At 33.2% G+C, this 11,108-nt stretch overlaps 1 pseudogene; it reads left to right on the top strand.

The window, feature by feature from the left end:
• The first annotated feature begins 10,659 nt into the window (after positions 1–10,659).
• LOC141448286 (U2 spliceosomal RNA) lies at positions 10,660–10,744 on the top strand (annotated as a pseudogene).
• Positions 10,745–11,108: the final 364 nt, after the last annotated feature.

Raw genomic sequence — 11,108 nt, 5'->3', positions numbered from 1 at the left:
AAGGTTAGTACTACTGAAATTAGGGACTATTTCTACTTTTTTCCATGGTTTTTACTTCTTCTTTTTCAAAATAGGTCGACCCTACAAGTACAACCCAGCATTGCCCTTAATATTAACTATCAAAAACAGAAAAAGGTTAGTACTACTGAAATTAGGGACTATTTCTACTTTTTTCCATGGTTTTTACTTCTACTTTTTCAAAATAGGTCGACCCAACAAGTACAACCCAGCATTGCCCATAATATTAACTATCAAAAACAGAAAAAGGTTAGTACTACTGAAATTAGGGACTATTTCTACTTTTTTCCATGGTTTTTACTTCTTCTTTTTCAAAATAGGTCGACCCTACAAGTACAACCCAGCATTGCCCTTAATATTAACTATCAAAAACAGAAAAAGGTTAGTACTACTGAAATTAGGGACTATTTCTACTTTTTTCCATGGTTTTTACTTCTACTTTTTCAAAATAGGTCGACCCAACAAGTACAACCCAGCATTGCCCATAATATTAATTATCAAAAGCAGAAAAAGGTTAGTACTACTGAAATTAGGGACTATTTCTACTTTTTTCCATGGTTTTTACTTCTTCTTTTTCAAAATAGGTCGACCCTACAAGTACAACCCAGCATTGCCCTTAATATTAACTATCAAAAACAGAAAAAGGTTAGTACTACTGAAATTAGGGACTATTTCTACTTTTTTCCATGGTTTTTACTTCTACTTTTTCAAAATAGGTCGACCCAACAAGTACAACCCAGCATTGCCCATAATATTAACTATCAAAAACAGAAAAAGGTTAGTACTACTGAAATTAGGGACTATTTCTACTTTTTTCCATGGTTTTTACTTCTTCTTTTTCAAAATAGGTCGACCCTACAAGTACAACCCAGCATTGCCCTTAATATTAACTATCAAAAACAGAAAAAGGTTAGTACTACTGAAATTAGGGACTATTTCTACTTTTTTCCATGGTTTTTACTTCTACTTTTTCAAAATAGGTCGACCCAACAAGTACAACCCAGCATTGCCCATAATATTAACTATCAAAAACAGAAAAAGGTTAGTACTACTGAAATTAGGGACTATTTCTACTTTTTTCCATGGTTTTTACTTCTACTTTTTCAAAATAGGTCGACCCTACAAGTACAACCCAGCATTGCCCTTAATATTAACTATCAAAAACAGAAAAAGGTTAGTACTACTGAAATTAGGGACTATTTCTACTTTTTTCCATGGTTTTTACTTCTACTTTTTCAAAATAGGTCGACCCTACAAGTACAACCCAGCATTGCCCTTAATATTAACTATCAAAAACAGAAAAAGGTTAGTACTACTGAAATTAGGGACTATTTCTACTTTTTTCCATGGTTTTTACTTCTACTTTTTCAAAATAGGTCGACCCAACAAGTACAACCCAGCATTGCCCATAATATTAATTATCAAAAGCAGAAAAAGGTTAGTACTACTGAAATTAGGGACTATTTCTACTTTTTTCCATGGTTTTTACTTCTTCTTTTTCAAAATAGGTCGACCCTACAAGTACAACCAAGCATTGCCCTTAATATTAACTATCAAAAACAGAAAAAGGTTAGTACTACTGAAATTAGGGACTATTTCTACTTTTTTCCATGGTTTTTACTTCTACTTTTTCAAAATAGGTCGACCCTACAAGTACAACCCAGCATTGCCCATAATATTAATTATCAAAAGCAGAAAAAGGTTAGTACTACTGAAATTAGGGACTATTTCTACTTTTTTCCATGGTTTTTACTTCTTCTTTTTCAAAATAGGTCGACCCTACAAGTACAACCCAGCATTGCCCTTAATATTAATTATCAAAACCAGAAAAAGGTTAGTACTACTGAAATTAGGGACTATTTCTTCTTTTTTCCATGGTTTTTACTTCTTCTTTTTCAAAATAGGTCGACCCTACAAGTACAACCCAGCATTGCCCTTAATATTAATTATCAAAAGCAGAAAAAGGTTAGTACTACTGAAATTAGGGACTATTTCTACTTTTTTCCATGGTTTTTACTTCTTCTTTTTCAAAATAGGTCGACCCCACAAGTACAACCCAGCATTGCCCTTAATATTAACTATCAAAAACAGAAAAAGGTTAGTACTACTGAAATTAGGGACTATTTCTAATTTTTTCCACGGTTTTTACTTCTTCTTTTTCAAAATAGGTCGAACCTACAAGTACAACCCAGCATTGCCCTTAATATTAACTATCAAAAACAGAAAAAGGTTAGTACTACTGAAATTAGGGACTATTTCTACTTTTTTCCACGGTTTTTACTTCTTCTTTTTCAAAATAGGTCGACCCTACAAGTACAACCCAGCATTGCCCTTAATATTAACTATCAAAAGAAGAAAAAGCTACTTTACACAGGAATTAGAAAACTTTTTCAACTTTTTTCCATGGTTTTTACCTCTCGGTTCTAAAATAGATCGATACAAGAAATACAACCCAGCATTGCCCTTAATATTAACTAACAAATGCAGAAAAGGCTTCCTACCACTGAAATTAGGAGACTTTTTCCACTTTATTCCATGGTTTTTACCTCTCGGTTCTAAAATAGATCGATATAAGAAGTACAACCCCGCATTGCCCTTAATATTAACTGACAAATGCAGAAAAGGCTTCCTACCACTGAAATTAGGAGACTTTTTCCACTTTATTCCATGGTTTTTAACTCTCGGTTCTAAATTAGATCGATACAAGAAGTACAACCCAGCATTGCCCTTAATATTAATAACAAATGCAGAAAAGGCTTCCTACTACTGAAATTAGGAGACTTTTTTACCTTTTTTCCATGGTTTTTACTTCTTGTAGTTCAAAATATATCGATGCAAGAAGCACAACCCAGCATTGCCCTTAATATTAACTAACAAATGCAGAAAATGCTTCCTACCACTGAAATTAGGAGACTTTTTCACCTTTTTTCCATGGCTTTTACTTCTTATAGTTCAAAATAGATCGATGCAAGGAGCACAAACCAGTACTGCCCTTAATATAAACTAACAAATGCAGAAAATGCTTCCTACCACTGAAATTAGGAGACTTTTTCCATTTTTTATTGTGGTTTTTACCTCGTGTTTTTCAAAATTGATCGACCCAAAAACTACTGCCCAGCATTGCCCTTAATATTAACTATCAGAAACTGAAACACCAACTTTACATGGGAATTAGAAGACTATTTCCACTTTTCTCAATGTTTTTCCTTTTTCTTTTTCCAAATAGAACGTCTAAACTAGTGCAATACAGCCTATCCCTTAATATTACCTATCAAAAGCAGAAAAAAGATCCTACCACGGAAATTAGGGACTATTTCCACTTTTCTCAATGTTTTTCCTTTTTCTTTTTCCAAATAGAACGACTAAACTAGTGCAATACAGCCTATCCCTTAATATTACCTATCAAAAGCAGAAAAAAGATCCTACCACGGAAATTAGGGACTATTTTCACTTTTTTCCATGGTATTTACATTTTCGTTTTCAAAATAGATCCATCCAACATGTACAAACTCGCATTGCCCTTAATATTAACTAACAAATGCAAAAAAGGCTTCCTACCACTGATATTAGGAGACTTTTTCACCTTTTTTCCATGGTTTTTACTTCTTGCAGTTCAAAATAGATCGATGCAAGAAGCACAACCCAGCATTGCCCTTAATATTAACTAACAAATGTAGAAAATGCTTCCTACCACTGAAATTAGGAGACTTTTTCCACTTTTTTCCATGGTTTCTACCTCTCGGTTCTAAAATAGACCGATACAAGAAATACAACCCAGCATTGCCCTTAATATTGACTAACAAATGCAGAAAAGGCTTCCTACCACTGAAATTAGGAGACTTTTTCACCTTTTTTCCATGGTTTTTACTTCTTGTAGTTCAAAATATATCGATGCAAGAAGCACAACCCAGCATTGCCCTTAATATTAACTAACAAATGCAGAAAAGGCTTCCTACCACTGAAATTAGGAGACTTTTTCCACTTTATTCCATGGTTTTTACCTCTCGGTTCTAAAATAGATCGATATAAGAAGTACAACCCCGCATTGCCCTTAATATTAACTGACAAATGCAGAAAAGGCTTCCTACCACTGAAATTAGGAGACTTTTTCCACTTTATTCCATGGTTTTTAACTCTCGGTTCTAAATTAGATCGATACAAGAAGTACAACCCAGCATTGCCCTTAATATTAATAACAAATGCAGAAAAGGCTTCCTACTACTGAAATTAGGAGACTTTTTCCACTTTATTCCATGGTTTTTACCTCTCGGTTCTAAAATAGATCGATATAAGAAGTACAACCCCGCATTGCCCTTAATATTAACTGACAAATGCAGAAAAGGCTTCCTACCACTGAAATTAGGAGACTTTTTCCACTTTATTCCATGGTTTTTAACTCTCGGTTCTAAATTAGATCGATACAAGAAGTACAACCCAGCATTGCCCTTAATATTAATAACAAATGCAGAAAAGGCTTCCTACTACTGAAATTAGGAGACTTTTTCCACTTTATTCCATGGTTTTTACCTCTCGGTTCTAAAATAGATCGATATAAGAAGTACAACCCCGCATTGCCCTTAATATTAACTGACAAATGCAGAAAAGGCTTCCTACCACTGAAATTAGGAGACTTTTTCCACTTTATTCCATGGTTTTTAACTCTCGGTTCTAAATTAGATCGATACAAGAAGTACAACCCAGCATTGCCCTTAATATTAATAACAAATGCAGAAAAGGCTTCCTACTACTGAAATTAGGAGACTTTTTCCACTTTATTCCATGGTTTTTACCTCTCGGTTCTAAAATAGATCGATATAAGAAGTACAACCCCGCATTGCCCTTAATATTAACTGACAAATGCAGAAAAGGCTTCCTACCACTGAAATTAGGAGACTTTTTCCACTTTATTCCATGGTTTTTAACTCTCGGTTCTAAATTAGATCGATACAAGAAGTACAACCCAGCATTGCCCTTAATATTAATAACAAATGCAGAAAAGGCTTCCTACTACTGAAATTAGGAGACTTTTTCCACTTTATTCCATGGTTTTTACCTCTCGGTTCTAAAATAGATCGATATAAGAAGTACAACCCCGCATTGCCCTTAATATTAACTGACAAATGCAGAAAAGGCTTCCTACCACTGAAATTAGGAGACTTTTTCCACTTTATTCCATGGTTTTTAACTCTCGGTTCTAAATTAGATCGATACAAGAAGTACAACCCAGCATTGCCCTTAATATTAATAACAAATGCAGAAAAGGCTTCCTACTACTGAAATTAGGAGACTTTTTCACCTTTTTTCCATGGTTTTTACTTCTTGTAGTTCAAAATATATCGATGCAAGAAGCACAACCCAGCATTGCCCTTAATATTAACTAACAAATGCAGAAAATGCTTCCTACCACTGAAATTAGGAGACTTTCACCTTCTTTCCATGGTTTTTACTTCTTGTAGTTCAAAATATATCGATGCAAGAAGCACAACGCAGCATTGCCCTTAATATTAACTAACAAATGCAGAAAAGGCTTCCTACCACTGAAATTAGGAGACTTTTTCCACTTTATTCCATGGTTTTTACTTCTTGTAGTTCAAAATATATCGATGCAAGAAGCACAACCCAGCATTGCCCTTAATATTAACTAACAAATGCAGAAAATGCTTCCTACCACTGAAATTAGGAGACTTTCACCTTCTTTCCATGGTTTTTACTTCTTGTAGTTCAAAATAGATCGATGCAAGGAGCACAAACCAGTACTACCCTTAATATTAACTAACAAATGCAGAAAATGCTTCCTACCACTGAAATTAGGAGACTTTTTCACCTTTTTTCCATGGCTTTTACTTCTTATAGTTCAAAATAGATCGATGCAAGGAGCACAAACCAGTACTACCCTTAATATTAACTAACAAATGCAGAAAATGCTTCCTACCACTGAAATTAGGAGACTTTTTCCATTTTTTATTGTGGTTTTTACCTCGTGTTTTTCAAAATTGATCGACCCAAAAACTACTGCCCAGCATTGCCCTTAATATTAACTATCAGAAACTGAAACACCAACTTTACATGGGAATTAGAAGACTATTTCCACTTTTCTCAATGTTTTTCCTTTTTCTTTTTCCAAATAGAACGTCTAAACTAGTGCAATACAGCCTATCCCTTAATATTACCTATCAAAAGCAGAAAAAAGATCCTACCACGGAAATTAGGGACTATTTCCACTTTTCTCAATGTTTTTCCTTTTTCTTTTTCCAAATAGAACGTCTAAACTAGTGCAATACAGCCTATCCCTTAATATTACCTATCAAAAGCAGAAAAAAGATCCTACCACGGAAATTAGGGACTATTTTCACTTTTTTCCATGGTATTTACATTTTCGTTTTCAAAATAGATCCATCCAACATGTACAAACTCGCATTGCTCTTAATATTAACTAACAAATGCAAAAAAGGCTTCCTACCACTGATATTAGGAGACTTTTTCACCTTTTTTCAATGGTTTTTACTTCTTGCAGTTCAAAATAGATCGATGCAAGAAGCACAACCCAGCATTGCCCTTAATATTAACTAACAAATGTAGAAAATGCTTCCTACCACTGAAATTAGGAGACTTTTTCCACTTTTTTCCATGGTTTCTACCTCTCGGTTCTAAAATAGACCGATACAAGAAATACAACCCAGCATTGCCCTTAATATTGACTAACAAATGCAGAAAAGGCTTCCTACCACTGAAATTAGGAGACTTTTTCACCTTTTTTCCATGGTTTTTACTTCTTGTAGTTCAAAATATATCGATGCAAGAAGCACAACCCAGCATTGCCCTTAATATTAACTAACAAATGCAGAAAAGGCTTCCTACCACTGAAATTAGGAGACTTTTTCCACTTTATTCCATGGTTTTTACCTCTCGGTTCTAAAATAGATCGATATAAGAAGTACAACCCCGCATTGCCCTTAATATTAACTGACAAATGCAGAAAAGGCTTCCTACCACTGAAATTAGGAGACTTTTTCCACTTTATTCCATGGTTTTTAACTCTCGGTTCTAAATTAGATCGATACAAGAAGTACAACCCAGCATTGCCCTTAATATTAATAACAAATGCAGAAAAGGCTTCCTACTACTGAAATTAGGAGACTTTTTCACCTTTTTTCCATGGTTTTTACTTCTTGTAGTTCAAAATATATCGATGCAAGAAGCACAACCCAGCATTGCCCTTAATATTAACTAACAAATGCAGAAAATGCTTCCTACCACTGAAATTAGGAGACTTTCACCTTCTTTCCATGGTTTTTACTTCTTGTAGTTCAAAATATATCGATGCAAGAAGCACAACGCAGCATTGCCCTTAATATTAACTAACAAATGCAGAAAAGGCTTCCTACCACTGAAATTAGGAGACTTTTCACTTCTTTCCATGGTTTTTACTTCTTGTAGTTCAAAATATATCGATGCAAGAAGCACAACCCAGCATTGCCCTTAATATTAACTAACAAATGCAGAAAAGGCTTCCTACCACTGAAATTAGGAGACTTTTTCCACTTTTTTCCATGGTTTCTACCTCTCGGTTCTAAAATAGATCGATACAAGAAGTACAACCCCGCATTGCCCTTAATATTAACTAACAAAGGCAGAAAAAAGATCCTACCACTGAAATTAGGAGACTTTTTCCACTTTTTTCCATGGTTTCTACCTCTCGGTTCTAAAATAGATCGATACAAGAAGTACAACCCCGCATTGCCCTTAATATTAACTAACAAATGCAGAAAAGGCTTCCTACCACTGAAATTAGGAGACTTTTTCCACTTTTTTCCATGGTTTCTACCTCTCGGTTCTAAAATAGATCGATACAAGAAGTACAACCCCGCATTGCCCTTAATATTAACTAACAAATGCAGAAAAGGCTTCCTACCACTGAAATTAGGAGACTTTTTCCACTTTTTTCCATGGTTTCTACCTCTCGGTTCTAAAATAGATCGATACAAGAAGTACAACCCCGCATTGCCCTTAATATTAACTAACAAATGCAGAAAAGGCTTCCTACCACTGAAATTAGGGACTATTTCCACTTTTTTCCATGGTTTTTACTTCTTGTTTATCAAAAAATATTGACCCAAGAAGTACAACATTGTCATTATTAAGTACATTGTCCTTAATATTAACTATCAAAAGCAGAAAAATCTTCCTACCACTGTAATTAGAGACTAATTCCACTTTTTTCCATGGTTTTTACTTATTGTTTATCAAAATAGATCGACACAACTTGTACAACCCAGCATTGCCAATAATATTACCTATGAAAAGCAGAAAAAGGTTCGTACTACTAAAGTTAGGGACAATTTCAACATTTTTCCATGGTTTTTAACTCTCGTTTTTCAAAATTGATCGACCCAAGAAGTACGACTCCGTATTGCCCTTAATATTAACTATCAAAAGCAGAAAAATCTTCCTACCACTGTAATTAGAGACTAATTCCACTTTTTTCCATGGTTTTTACTTATTGTTTATCAAAATAGATCGACACAACTTGTACAACCCAGCATTGCCAATAATATTACCTATGAAAAGCAGAAAAAGCTTCGTACTACTAAAATTAGGGTCAATTTCCACTATTTTCCATGGTTTTTAACTATCGTTTTTCAAAATAGATCGACCCAAGAAGTACAACCCCGCATTACCTTTAGTAATAAATATCAAAAGCTGAAAAAGGTTCGTACCACTGAAATTAGGTACTATTTCCACTTTTTTCAATGGTTTTTACCTCTCGTTTAACAATATAGATCAATACAAGAAGTACAACCCAGCATTGCCCTTAATGTTAACTATGAAATGCAGAAACAGCAACTTTCCACAGAATGTAGAGACTATTTCCACTTTTTTTCCATGGTTTTCACTTCTTGGTTTTCAATGTAAATCGACTTAAGAAATGTCTCCAAATTTCTGGGTAAAGTTGCTGTTTCTCCTTTTGATAGTTAATATTAATTGCAATGCTGGTTTGTACTTGTTTCCTTTTTCTCTATCTAACTGTTTATTTTCATGTTAATCGTATATTTCACATATTAGGTTGGCTACTTTTGGGGGTTGTGGTTCTTAAAAGTGGTGCACAATTTTTTTTTTTTTTCAATATATGATTTAAGGCGCGTCAACATCTAAGGTTATTGGCGCCCTGGTGCACAATTATTCATCTTAACTAGTTTTAAAGTTAACTGCTCAATTTCTGTTTTCAAAGTTGCATTTGATAGGTTGTCGTACAAGGTATACATAATATTGTCCATTTTTGGTCATAATGTATCTTAAAAAAATAAATAAATGAAAGTGTGGTTTAATAAATTTTAAGAAATATTTATTTTTCGTTTTTACCTTTTTATATTTTTATGCTAGACGTGGATTATCCCGTAAAACTAGTTAACTAAAAAACTAACTAACGTTTTTCTTTTCTGAACCTCTATTACCAATTCCAGCTCTAAGTTTTATAATGTTTTTTTGGATTTTAAATACAATGTTCAAAAAAATTAAAAAATGGATTTCGAATAATCTTTTTTTCAATTAGTTTTTTTTTCTGATGTTTCTTTTCACCTGTTTTCTTATGTAGGTGATTCTATAATCTTTTTATATTAACCATTGCATCTTCTGACAACAGATACACATTCAAAAGATCCTGATGAATGATACCTCTGGACCAGAGACTGAAAGAAAAATAATTGTTTGTTTTAAAGCCTTTTCCTTTTTAGGCCAAACAACTCTCATAATTTTAATACCTTAAGTAATAGTAACTAATTCTTGCAGAGAACTGATTGTTTAAATATATCAACTTGGATATTAATATCTTATTTAGAATGGGTTTGTGAGTAGAAATGAAAATCTGAACACTTGTTTTTTTATGAGTTCTACTGGAATCATGCTCAAGCACTGAATCCAGAAGAATATTTATTTATATATTTACAAAAACAATACACAATGAAATTTGGGGTACACAGAGTTAAAGTAATACAAGAAATATACAATTTTTGATTTTTGTCTTAATTAACTGTAACTACAATAGTTAAGCGAACATTCTTCTAAGAAATATTTTCTCAGCATAAGAATCTTTGGACAGTAATAGAATAGACAATTTATAGGCCGTTCGTTGTCTACTCTTAAAGTATTAGTTATAGTTATATTGGTTAAACACAATATTTCAATATATGATCGCCTTAACTTCACGAAACTTGGGCAGCGAAAAAAGGAAGGATCATCACCCTCTTTATGATTGCATACCAGGTGAAATTAGCTGTTAACTAAAGTAAAAGATTCCTCTAAGTATGCATGTTTAAAGACTTTTTTATTTGAGTCTCTCATCTGGCTGATTAATCGGATTTCCATTAGAGGACATTCAATGTAGATCAAAGTTTTGAAACTGAGAACAACACTAATCATTGAAATAGATACCAAAAGATTTCGCTAATAATAAATCAATAAAATCCGCTAACAGTTAAGTGAACATTAACGGACTTAACACAGAATCGAAATTAACTGTGGTATGTACTCCCAAACTCAATCCAGAAAAAGTAAGATTCATATTTCATAATGTATCTTTATACATAAATAAGTATAAAAAATAAATAAATCCTGCTCTTTTGAAAAACTGTTGGGTTACATTTTATCGCTTCTCGGCCTTTTGGCTAAGATCAAAGTGTAGTATCTAGTTAGAAGACTATTATTACATAAGGGCACGATGTCATCCCCCAAACAAACTGCAGGCAAAAAATACGGCTCGATTCTTCTAGGTCAGGTAGGGGAATCCTCCCATTTTTGAAATATCTTAACATTTGGCATCATCAGATCTGCAGACCAATAGAGAAACACCGAACAGACGAATTTCTCTGAAATCAAAACAATAAAGAAAATAATTATTCACAAGGAATAAGCAGATATTTGTTGTTTTTTTTAATTATAGTTGTTTTTGGATTCATTGGTGCATACATTATTTATAATATAGGTACAATAAAATGTATGACAATATAAAATAAAATACATACGGTATATACAATAAGATAGATATAAGTAGTTACATAAAATAGATACAATAAAATATATAGAAATATAATACA

The sequence above is a fragment of the Rhodnius prolixus genome, unplaced genomic scaffold (genome assembly GCF_049639745.1).
Source record: "Rhodnius prolixus isolate KJV_2025 unplaced genomic scaffold, Rpr scaffold_13, whole genome shotgun sequence".
NCBI lineage: Eukaryota > Metazoa > Arthropoda > Insecta > Hemiptera > Reduviidae > Rhodnius > Rhodnius prolixus.
Note: the sequence above shows the minus strand (reverse complement) of the source record. Positions and strands in the feature narration are given on the sequence as shown.